Source organism: Sarcophilus harrisii, chromosome 4 (assembly GCF_902635505.1).
Source record: "Sarcophilus harrisii chromosome 4, mSarHar1.11, whole genome shotgun sequence".
Lineage (NCBI taxonomy): Eukaryota > Metazoa > Chordata > Mammalia > Dasyuromorphia > Dasyuridae > Sarcophilus > Sarcophilus harrisii.
In genome coordinates, this window is record NC_045429.1 from 242,506,268 (window position 1) to 242,519,051 (window position 12,784).

Sequence of the window (12,784 nt, forward strand, 5' to 3'; positions counted from 1 at the left end):
GGAAATCTTTTATAATACATGCTGATTCATATTCTTTGTTATATCACTACTTGCATATACAATTCATGTTTGTTACACCACATTGAGCCTGCATTGACTGTGGGGAGAGTCATCACTAATAGCCTGTGCGTCATTGCTATGTGCTTGTGTAATACCTCCCATGCTGTTGGGTTTGTGCATTCCTGTTTCTAATAAGATTTTCAGCCCAGAAACCTGCTAGCAATGCTTTTGGTGCTTTTCATGTCCCTTCCTAAGATGTCAGGGAGGGCATGATCATCTCCTTTTTAGTGCTTTCACCTCCCTTCCTGAGAAGTTGGGGGGGCATGATTCCCTGCTTTTCAGTGTTTTTACCTCCTTTCCTGAGAAGTCAGGAAGGGTGTGACCCCTGTGTTCTAAAACAAAAGAAAATGGGAGATGTAATGGGCTGAAACTGAACAGAAGCCTGAGCACTTAAGGCTAATTGCCAATTGGCCAATACTCTATTAATATATGCTTGGAGAAAGAATGGTCCTGCCTACTTTCTGTGCAAATTTGATCTGTTGTATAGGAGATTGGGTGGAGGATTTAGGGGGTGGAAGTAGAGAGCCAGAGTCACTCCTGGCCAGATTTGGGTTACAATTGCTCTCTCTTCGTATTGCCATTCCTGTTCCCCTCCACAAAGAATAAAGATCAAAGACTTTCACTTATCCTGACTGTGGTTGATTCTAAAGTATCCAGTGTGCTAATGCCATCATCACAGATAGGTGTATACCTCCAGAAAAAGAACTGATAAATAGAAAGGTGCATAGAATAGTTTTACCTATATTTATAAATATGGGTAAAATGGTGGCTTTTTAAAATGACTGATGAGGAAGAAGAGAGGGAGACAATTCAGAACTTAAAATGTAACACCCCAAATAGTTAAATTTTTAAAAAGTAAAAAATCAGATCCTCTTGATTTCATAGTCTTAAAATTCTCGATTTTGAGGTACTTTGCCTACAAAGGGATTTAAATTTTATTTTATTTTTTCAGCTTTTTTTTTTTTTTTATTTAATAGCATTTTATTTACAGGTTATATGTATGGGTAACTTTACATCATTGACAATTGCCAAACCTCTTGTTCCAATTTTTCCCCTCTTTCCCCCACCCCTTCCCCCAGATGGCAAGATGACCAGTAGGTGTTAAATATATTAAAATATAAATTAGATACACAATAAGTATACATGACCAAACCATTATTTTGCTGTACAAAAAGAATCATACTCTGAAATATTGTGCAATTAGTCTGTGAAGGAAATCAAAAATGCAGGTGGGCAAAAATATGGGGATTGGGAATTCAATGTAATGGTTCTTAGTCCTCTCCCAGAGTTCTTTCGCTGGGTGTACCTGGTTCAGTTCATTACTGCTCCATTGGAAATGATTTGGTTGATCACATTGTTGAGGATGGCCAAGTCCATCAGAATTGGTCATCAGATAGTATTGTTGTTGAAGTATATAATGATCTCTTGGCCCTGCTTGTTTCACTCAGCATCAGTTCATGTAAGTCTCTCCAGGCCTTTCTGAAATCTTCCCGTTGGTCATTTCTTACAGAACAATAATATTCCATAATATTCATATACCACAATTTATTCATTCACTCTCCAACTGATGGGCATCCACTCATTTTCCAGTTTCTAGCCACTACAAAGAGGGCTACCACAAACATTCGTGCACATATAAGTCCCTTTCCCTTCTTTATGATCTCTTTGGGATATAAGCCCAGTAGTAACACTGCTGGATCAAAGGGTATGCAAAGTTTGATAACTTTTTGAGCATAGTTCCAAACTGCTCTCCAGAATGGTTGGATTTGTTCACAACTCCACCAACAATGTATCAGTGTCCCAGTTTTCCCGCATCCCCTCCAACAATCATCATTATTTTTTCCTGTCATCTTAGCCAATCTGACAGGTGTGTAGTGGTATTTCAGAGTTGTCTTAATTTGCATTTCTCTGATTAATAATGACTTGGAGCATCTTTTCATATGACTAGAAATTTCAATTTTTTCATCTGAAAATTGTCTGTTCATATCCTTTGACCATTTATCAATTGGAGAATGGCTTGATTTTTTATAAATTAGAATTAATTCTCTATATATTTTGGAAATGAGGCCTTTATCAGAACCTTTGACTGTAAAAATATTTTCCCAGTTTATTGCTTCCCTTCTAATCTTGTCTGCATTAGTTTTGTTTGTATAAAAACTGAGATTTAAATTTTAAAAGACTGAATTATTGTACCTGAGATTTCAAAAAATAGGGTGCTAAGAAATATAAGGATACATTAACATTTTGCTCTCTGGATTATTTGCATTGCCAATACAATAAATAATATAAAATAAGAAGTTACATTTTTGTTTAAGATATAACCAAATAATCTTTAAATTATTTCCTCAAAATGGATGTCATTGTCTTAGGTATCTATGAAGGGCCCTTCCACACCAAATGTACTAAAACAAAGTTTTGATCTTCAATAAAGTTTTTATTCATTTTGGTTTCTATTTTGACACACGCTATTACAACAAGAACAGAATTTTCAGTTTTTCTTGGAATGTTCTTTATTGGGGAATGAGAATAGTCTGTTCAATGTATTATAATTTCCAAGTGCCATTTCTCAAGTGATATTGAAAACACTTTCTGAAAATGAAATTTTGGACATTTGTGGCATGTTTGGGGACTATGGGCTGCATAAGAGTGAGGTGAACTATCACATTATAGACAATTTTCCTAGAACATATGACAAATTATGTTAGAAGTAGTCAAAGAGGATAGACGAAGGACTTTTTAAATGTTAGTGGCCTCATATGATATATGCAATTGTAACTAAAATGGTCAAAGACTACAATTGTAGTTGAAATTTAAATAGTCATTTCAGCTCTATTCCAATGTTTCATCATACTATTTCTTATGAAAAGTTGAATATAATAAGCTGATTACTCTAAATCTTCAATGAAAAACTATTATTTTTCATGTGAATCCCTGATTTTTTATATTAGTTTGATCAAATGATTTATATAGGATTCTTCAAAACTATATGTATATGGGGATGTGTATACACACAAATATCCACTTATATGTATTGCACTTGAAATATATAAAATTGTTATATAACATTATTTTATTTTATCATGTTATGCTATATTATATTAGGACACCTAGTCAAACAGGATTAACATAAGGTCACACAGATAGTAAGAATCTAAGGCTAAGTTTGAATTCAAGAATATCAGTCTTCTTGATTCCAGTGCTAGAGTTCTATTCATTGCACCAATTAGCCATTCTATAAATATGTCTAAATACATATATGGAATATATACTTGTATTTATATGTATATATATATGTATACATATATGTTATATGCACATACATATTTTCTTGTGTCATTCATATATCTCAAATATTGTCAAATGTTTTCAAAATTATAGTTGACTCCTGTACCTCTGATTCATCAAACTTCGTATATATTATTTTTTGTACCTATTTTTACCTCAAGATGTATTTGTACATGGTTCTACCTTTACTATTTCTGTCTGTCATCTGCTTAGTTTGCTTAATTGTACAGACTTAAGCTGGAAACACAATGAAAATAAAATTATTTTGGTAAGCAGTTATTATTTAGAATGGTAATTTTTTAAAAAGTTTAATAGCCTTTTATTTACAGGTTGTATGTATGGGTAACTTTACAGCACTGACAATTGCCAAACTTCTTGTTCCAATTTTTCCCCTCCTTTCTCCCACCCCCTCCCCCAGATGGCAGGATGACCAGTAGATGTTAAATATATTAAAATATAAATTAGATACACGATAAGTATACATGACCAAACCATTATTTTGCTGAACAAAAAGAATCTGACTGAAATATTGTACAGTTATCCTATGAAGGAAATAAAAAATGCAGGTGGGCAAAAATATAGGGATTGGGAATTCAGTGTAATGGTTCTTAGTCATCTCTCAGAGTTCTTTCGCTGGGCATAGTTCATTACTGCTCTATTGGAACTGATTTGTTTCATCTCATTGCTGAGGATGGCCAGGTCCATCAGAATTGGTCATCAGATAGTATTGTTATTGAAGTATATAATGATCTCTTGGCCCTGCTCGTTTCACTCAGCATCAGTTCGTGTAAGTCTCTCCAGGCCTTTTCTGAAATCATCCTGTTGGTCATTTCTTACAGAACAATAATATTCCATAATATTCAAATACCACATTTTATTCAGCCATTCTCCAATTGATGGGCATCCACTCAGTTTCCAGTTTCGAGCCACTACAAAGAGGGCTGCCTCAAACATTCATGCACATACAGGTCCCTTTCCCTTCTTTATGATCTCTTTGGGGCATAAGCCCAGTAGTAACACTGTTGGATCAAAGAGTATGCACAGTTTGATAACTTTTTGAGCATAGTTCCAAATTGGTCTCCAGAATGATTGGATGTATTCACAGGTCCACCAACAATGTATTAGTGTCCCTGCTTTCCCACATCCCTTCCAACATTCCACATTATCTTTCCCTGTCATTTTAGCCAGTCTGACAGGTGTGTAGTGGTATCTTAGAGTTGTCTTAATTTGCATTCTCTGATTAATAATGACTTGGAGCATCTTTTCATATGGCTAGAAATAGTTTCAATTTCTTCATCTGAGAATTGTCTGTTCATATTCTTTGACCATAGAATGGTAAAATTAATAAAAAAAGTATGTGTAGCATATATAATTACTTTTCACATGTCAGCATGAGACTTGTATGAAAAACTAGGTTTTAATACAGAGGTAAAGAGTAATACTACATAGCCTTGGGCTTTTTTTTTTTTTTTGGTGGGTGGTGGTGATAGGCAGGAGAAGTGATAGTGAGAAAAGAAAGGAAATGAGAAAGGAAGTATAGAGGAAAAGAAATTGTAAATACATTAGTACCAAGAGAAGTGCTTTTATACACAAATCCCATGGGATCTAGTTTGATTCTACATATAATTAGCTTGAGCATTTAATTATCTTCATAGTTTAATCTAGGGAATGAAGATGATGATGAAGATATTTGTATTGTACTATGTGATAGGTTTTGTGTTAATTATTTTACAATCATTGACATGTTTAATCTTTACAAGTGCTGGGAGATAAGTGCTATCATTTATCCTCATGTAATATATGGACTGAGTCTTATAATCATTCTCATTGTATATATGGAATGAGGCAAACAGAGGTTAATTAACTTGGCCAGAATTACAAAGCTCTTAAGTGTCTAAAGTCAAATTTAAACTCAAGTCATTTACACTTCAGGTCCATGGACTCTAAAATTGTACCTGAAAAGGCTAGTTCCCTCAATGACCTGTTATGAGAAACTTCTTGCTCACTTCTTGGTCTGAAATTTTGTCTCTACCTTTCTCCCTTTGAGCTACTTTTTGTTGTAGACAGAAACAGGAGTCTTATGTATGGAAAGTCTCTTTAAAGTTCTTAGTTGTTATATGGGGAGAGAGTAGAAATCCTAAATATCAGTTCTAGGCTCCATTTATCATGATGTTTTTGCAGACATGTGCTTTAAATCCTAACTTGGTCATTTCAGGAAGCATAAAAACAAAGTTTTTTTGAGATATTTACTAGTGTAAAAGAGAAAAGAAATCACAGGAACTAGAAAGCTGATCCAAGAGTCAGGAGGATCTCAATTCAAATCTCCTTTCTGAGCCATAATGGCTGGGTGGTAAAAGAAAAGTCTTCTTCTGCGGTACGTGTTCTGCTAAAAATAGAGAATAGGCCTTGTAGGATGCCAAAGTAGAGACTTTTTACTCCACAAAGCCAAAGATTTAGGATACCAAGTATGGAATAATGCTGAGGGGAAAAGGGGAAATGAAAAAAAAAATTCTAACATTTTGCCCAATATGTTTTTACATAGGTACCAGAGCAATTCTGATTATTCTGGAACCACTTTTAGGACATTGGGCCTTTCTGATTTTCTTCTTAGCTCTGAGCAAGACACAAGGAAGTTTTATATGTGGTTATCACTAGAGATTGAAACTTACCTTAAAAATTGTCAAGCCTATTATTTTTCGGGAATATTTTATCTAAAAGATAATGATATGCTGATGAGAAGAAATCCTTGGAATTAAGGTGAAATTTTTACTTGCTGAAAGTTAATACATATGTGTGGAGGAAAAGGAAGGTGGGGGAGTTTTGAGGGAGGAAGGAGAGAATGTGAATCCAGAAGATTACAGATCCAGCAAACAAATCCAGCTGACTATTTCAGCAATTTTTATAAGATTGTTACATGTTTGAAAGGACTATCACTTCCATAAAGCATGGACTGATCATATACAATAATAATAGCCTAATAATAAAAATGATACAGTAATAAGAGTAAATCATAATAGAGAAATATTCTGAAGCATGTTTTGCAGAAATGAGGAGGAATAAGTTTAGGAGAATAATTTTCTCTCTGTCATTAACTGTAGGTCAATAATAGCTTGTAATGCTACTGATATTAGATAAGTATTGTTTTCTAAGAAAATATTATCCATAGTAATAATTGTTATTGTTAATAATGATAAATAGCAAATGAGAAAAATAATAACAGACTATGAGATTTTTTTCCCCTAGTTAATTGTAAGCTCCATGAGGTTAAACTATTTATAAGTTATAATCATAATACCACTTGGGAGAGGATCTTAGATTTAGAGCTATATATATATAATGGTTTGAAATACTATTTAATCCAAATGCTAGTGAAGAAGGTCAAGTATAAAGATGTTAAGGACCTTGCCCAAGGTCACAAATTTTCTCTGTAGGAGATAGGATTTGAAGGGGCATCTAGGTGGCAGAGTGGATAGAGCACCAACCCTGAAGTCAGGAAGACCTAAATTCAAATTTGGCCTCAGATATTTGGCACTTCCTAGCTGTGTAGCTGTGTGACCCCTGGGGAATTCACTTAACTCCAATTGCCTCAGAAAAAAATAAAATTTTATTTAAAAAGAGAGAGAGAGACAGAGACAGAGAGAGAGAGAGAGAGAGAGAGAGAGAGAGAGAGAGAGAGAGAGAGAAAGAGAGTGAGAGAGAGAGGATTTGATCTCAGGTTTTCTATCTGGCTTCACCCTACCACTGTCTCCTCTTTGTCTCTCTGGCACCATCTGGTACAGGATTCTTCACAAAATAGACACTCATTACATTTTTTTTTAAATTGGTTGACTGGGACATTCCAGGACAGATAAGGTTTCCCTGTGAGGCTTGTGTATATCCCAACAATGTACAAGAATGTAGATATGAAAATGAAAACAAAATGCAATAATTATAAATCTGAATTCATTGTTTATATCTCACAATGAATATATATATATATATATATATATATATATATATATACATATCTGTGCAGGTGTGTATTCCCATGCATATATGCTTATGTATGCAATGTATACATATATATATATATATAGATATAGATATATATACACACACACACACACACACACACACAAATATATATGACAAAGTTTCATCTTCCAAAACATGCTACCAAACACTGTTGTAATCCTTACTTTTAAAGTCTCCTAGCCTTCCTGCACTTCAAAATGCACTGCTTATAGCTCACTTAAAAGACTGATTTTGAATCATCAGCCACAGAAAAATCTGAACAAAAATTGAACAAAAATGCTTAAATGAAGATATTTTTTGAGCAGATTTAGGTAGACTAGTTTAAATTCCTTCAACATCTATGAGTACATTCAGTTCGGAAAAGAAGCACACATGTGTGGAGTTAAGAAGGTGTTACATAAGCACCCCAACCTCCTCAAGTATGTGGGGGGAAGCAGGCTGTTATAAGGGCACATAAGGATTCTGTACTCCCCTGTAACACAGGAGAAAGGGTACTCTTCTCTTCACAGACTGCACATGATAAAGCAAAAATATATTCATGGATTGATGATCTGTGCAACTGTAGCAAAGGGAAGAGAAGAAGATAAAATCTTGGGTCCTTATTTAAGTCTTTTATCAATGCAAATGCCCACATATATGTCTGTATGTATACATGTACATGTTCAAACACACACACACACACACACACATATATATATATATATATATATATATATATATATATATATATATATACATATATGAAATTCCATGGTGAGGAAACTCTCTCTAGTGGAGCAAATATACAGGTATTCTCTAATTTACAGTTTTAGAGAATTACCTAGATTATTAAATGTAACACAGAAAATATAGTGAGAGATGGGAATTGAACCTACATAATCCAAATATGGAAACCAACTTTCCATCCATTATTTCAGGCAGCCTCTTAATATTCAAAAGAAATTTTACTATGCTTATAATTTTATATCTTTTATGATGAATCATTTGAAAGAATACATAAATCCATTATGCCTATTGGGAAAAATTGTCTAGCCTCTATCCCTGGAGGATTAATTGTTGTATACCCATAGATGGTAGCTGTAGATCAGGTATTTATTTTAAGATTCTTCAAATTTCTCTTTTTAATGTATATAAGGTAGTATAAAAAGGATTAAAGGAATGTAGAAATATCACAGTTTCCAGTATAATACCCCTTTATTCACTAATTTAACAAATACTTATATAGCATCTGCTGTTTACAAAGAACTATGGAAAGCACTTTAGGGACAATTATATTTTAGGTTTGCTTCAGTCTCCATCCCTAAGAAATTTACTGCACAGTAGGGAAATCATATATAAACACTGATAATTATGATAAATAGTAATAACGAAATATACTTTCTCTGAGAAATATTATAAAGGAGATTGAAATAATATTATAATGAATCAAATATCACAAAACAGGGGAAAACAAGTAGAAAAAAATTGTCTACAGAAGGCTTTATTTGAAACAGCACTGAGCTTGCTTATTGCAAGATTATTTAAAGATAAATTGGAAAGGAAGACAACAAACATACAATAAGGAACAGATCTGCTGGCATTTCTATAACATCTTACACTCAGTATTGAAACAGAGAGAAACCATTTTTTAAAATAATATTTCAGGAAAGGGAAATAAAAGTCATGAAAAAGGGTAAGATCTAATCAAATATAGACAGATGGATAGAAACAGAGACAAAAGACAGAGAGACAGAGACAGAGAGTTGGGCAGAGACAGAAACACAGAAAGAAGATATATATTCATAGAAAACTATATTTAGTTTCTCAGATGAATATTTTCATACCCTTCAGGTAGTCAGTAAGAATTTATTAAGTATTTGTTGAGTACGCGGAATTGTGCTAGGTACTGGGGATATCCAAAAGAATGGCAAAAGATAGTCTTTTTCCTCAAAGAAGTCACAATTTAACAAGGGAGACAACATATAAGCAAATATGTACAAACAGGTTTCATCAATACAAATTGTACATAAAAGAGAAAAATATATCAGTTTGAGGAATTCTTTCTGTATTTTAGCTGGGACTTGAAGAAAGCCAGTGACACCATAAAACAGAAATGGAGAGAAAACCTCCAGCCAGAAGAGAAAACTGTTGAAATTCCTGGAGCCAAGAGGGACAATATATTTTTTTAAGGAATAGCAAAGAGGCTCATGATATTAGATTAAAGAATATTTGATAGTGTGAAAGTTGTAAGAAAACTAGAAAGGTGGGTGGAAGAGGTTATGAATGGATTTTAACACTAAAAAGATCCTGGAGATTGCTAGGAACCACTATAATTTACTGAATATGTGAGAGACATGTTTAGACATCAGCTTTAGGAAAATTGCTTTGGTGGCTGAATGGAGAATGTATTTGATTAGTGAGAGATAAAAAAAAAAAAAAATTAGGTAGAAGACCCAGAAAGCCTTTGAAATAGCCCAGGTGTGAAAAGATGATATTCTATATTAAGGAGCAGCAGTATTAGAGAAGAAAATATTGGTAGTTCTTGGCAAAATATTAATTATGGAGAGTAAAAATTAGTGAGGAATTGAAGATAATATATAATTTTAGAGATTGGGAAATTTGCAAAATGTATATGGCCCCCCAAATAATAGAGAAGTCAAAATATTGTATAGGATCTGGGAGAAAAGATAAGTAAAATCTTAGACATATTGAGTTTAATATTTCTATAGACACTTGATTTGAGATGTTTAATAGTCAGTCAAGTAAGTAAAGTGTTTAGGGCTGCACACTGAAGCTTAAGAATTGTCAGCATTGAGGTAATTGAAATCATGATTGCTAATGGGATCGCAAAATAGCATAAAGGGAAAAGAAATTAGGGTCAGGATCAAGTCCTGTGGGATGCTCATTGTTAGCAAGAATAATCTCAGTAAAGAAATGGCAAAAAAAATAGGTAGGAGAAGGAGGGAAAAATAGTGTCCACAAAAATAACTAGAAAGAAGATGTAGAGGGCTATAAATAGTGGGGGAACTCTGAGTAAGGTATAAGACCCTTCATCCCAGAGGAAATCTGCTAAAAATATTTGGTTTGGCTCCCCATTTGCCCTTGGAATTTCTCACCATCCTGAAAATCAGGAAGGGTGTAACCACTTGTCTTCTACTTGAAGCAAAAATACTTACAGCAGGGTGCTTATAGCTAGCACTTACTCAATGTGATTGATGAGATAATGGTTCTCTAGTTCATACATACTTAGTATGATATAATAATGAATTCACTCTAGTTGGCAAACATTTAGTATGATTGTAATGATGTAATCATACTGAGATATTTAAGGGCTGCGAGGACTGGAGACTCAAACTCAGACACAGAAACAGAGGAGACACAGATGAGGACACAGACACAGAGGAGACACAGAAGATGAAAACAGAAACAGAGATCCTCCGGCTCTCCTGCCTTCATCACTTCTCCACTTAAGACCAAGGCTTGTTCAGAGATCCTCCAGAGAGCTAGTCCAGATATTACAAGAAGAGAGTATGAAGGAGAAGAGGGAGATTCATAATGTAAAAGATGACAGAGAGAAAAAGAAGGATATTATTAAGAAAAGCAAAAAGTATGCATATACATGTACATATGTATATATGATATTTATATATTTAACTCATGTTCATTTTAAGTATGTATATGTATATATATAATAGTTATTATAATAGTATGCATTTTTTACTTGATGTTTACTTGATGAAAAGCTAAGAAAGTAACAGATGGGATTCCATAAATGATTCTCTACCAGAAGGCCTATCATAGTCATATAAGTGACCATTCATTCTTGGGAGTGCAATCCTACTGGATTTTTTGTTTGTTTATTTCTTGATCATTGTAATGGGCCAGAGACCTGGAGAAATGTACTTGAAACAAGGATTCTTACAAGGTGTTAACTCAGTGGAATTATAATAGTGATTATCTAGTTTTAATGTACTTAGTACTTAATATAGTTCTACAAGATTGACACCTATTCTACAAGATTGACACCAACAATTATATAATTATAATAGAGCATATAAGAACCAACAAGGACTGGACTAGAGACATTCACTCCCACCATGGCTGGCTGCCCTCCTTCACTTTTCCAGAGTTCTGTGCCATTACAGATCATGACGGGGGGAAAATGAATTTTAAAATAACCTTAAATTATCTTCTAATAAAAGCATCTCCAAAGATAATTTTAAGTTTATGCAAACTCACCAGACTCAAGCACAAAGATATTTTTAAACAATTCTTTCTATCAATATCATGCAATGAATTGTACCAGGAGAAATCTGTTCACCAAAGTTATTCACAATGATTATATCAAACTCTGAAATATTACATGTTAAATTTGTCATGGTCACTCAAAAAAAACTGGACCAAACTTTCAATTTATAAACAAGCATCTCCTATCTACTAACAATCTATCTATTAAACATCTACATTTTATGTGTCTGAAAATTCTTTGGCCTGAAGACTAAATAATGAGTCAGTAAGTCCTTTCCCCAAGGAAATTCTTTTTATCTTAGAAGACAGTAGCTTTATGTGTGTGTGTGTGTGTGTGTGTGTGTGTGTGTATGCATGTGTATTTATTGGGAAAAGAAAAGAGAACTCTACATAGGAAAAAGAAAATAGATGAAGAATGCAATTTCCTCAGACTTGAAAATGCAGTTTTATGGAGAGTCCATTGAATTAGTTCACTGGTACAAATGCTTTGACAATTCGTGACAAATAAATAATAGTCAGGATTCAATAGAAGGAACAGAATTTACTATATTTTCTGATATGCATATAGCTGAAATGGTCTTATGTGGTTCCTTCCACAAAACCTTATTTTCTAAACATGTATATTTTTTTTCAAGGATATAGCATGTTATTGGATAAACGGATTCAGGAGAATATGAATTTCATGGCATCCAAAGAGCAGTGGAGAGATACATGATGTAGTAAGTAAACTGTAGAATACTACCAATGATGACTGGTCTATAAAATGTGGCACAATAAGATATTTTCTAAAGTATCCAAAACTTATGAACAACAGCAAGAAAAAATAAATAGGAAAATATATGTGTCAAAGGCAAGGTATAGTGGATGAATAGCCTAATTTATGCACCATTGCTCATAAAGGTACATATTTAAAGGCTTCTCACCAGAGAAGATTGTGATAACCATCTTGAAGAACCTGAATATGAATTATAGAGTATAAGGGATACTATCAAGATGTGCCTCCTGAACTAGGAATTGCAATATCTAGGTTACTATTCCCTTGAAATGTAAAGCTATTACACTATAAATAATTATAAAATTCATCAGCAATCAATGGAGGCTAGAAAAGCTTCCACAAATTGGGTAATTGAAATGTTAAAGCCAAGTAAGTGACTTCATATTTGAAGAATATGAAGAGTATACTAAGACTAGGTAATAG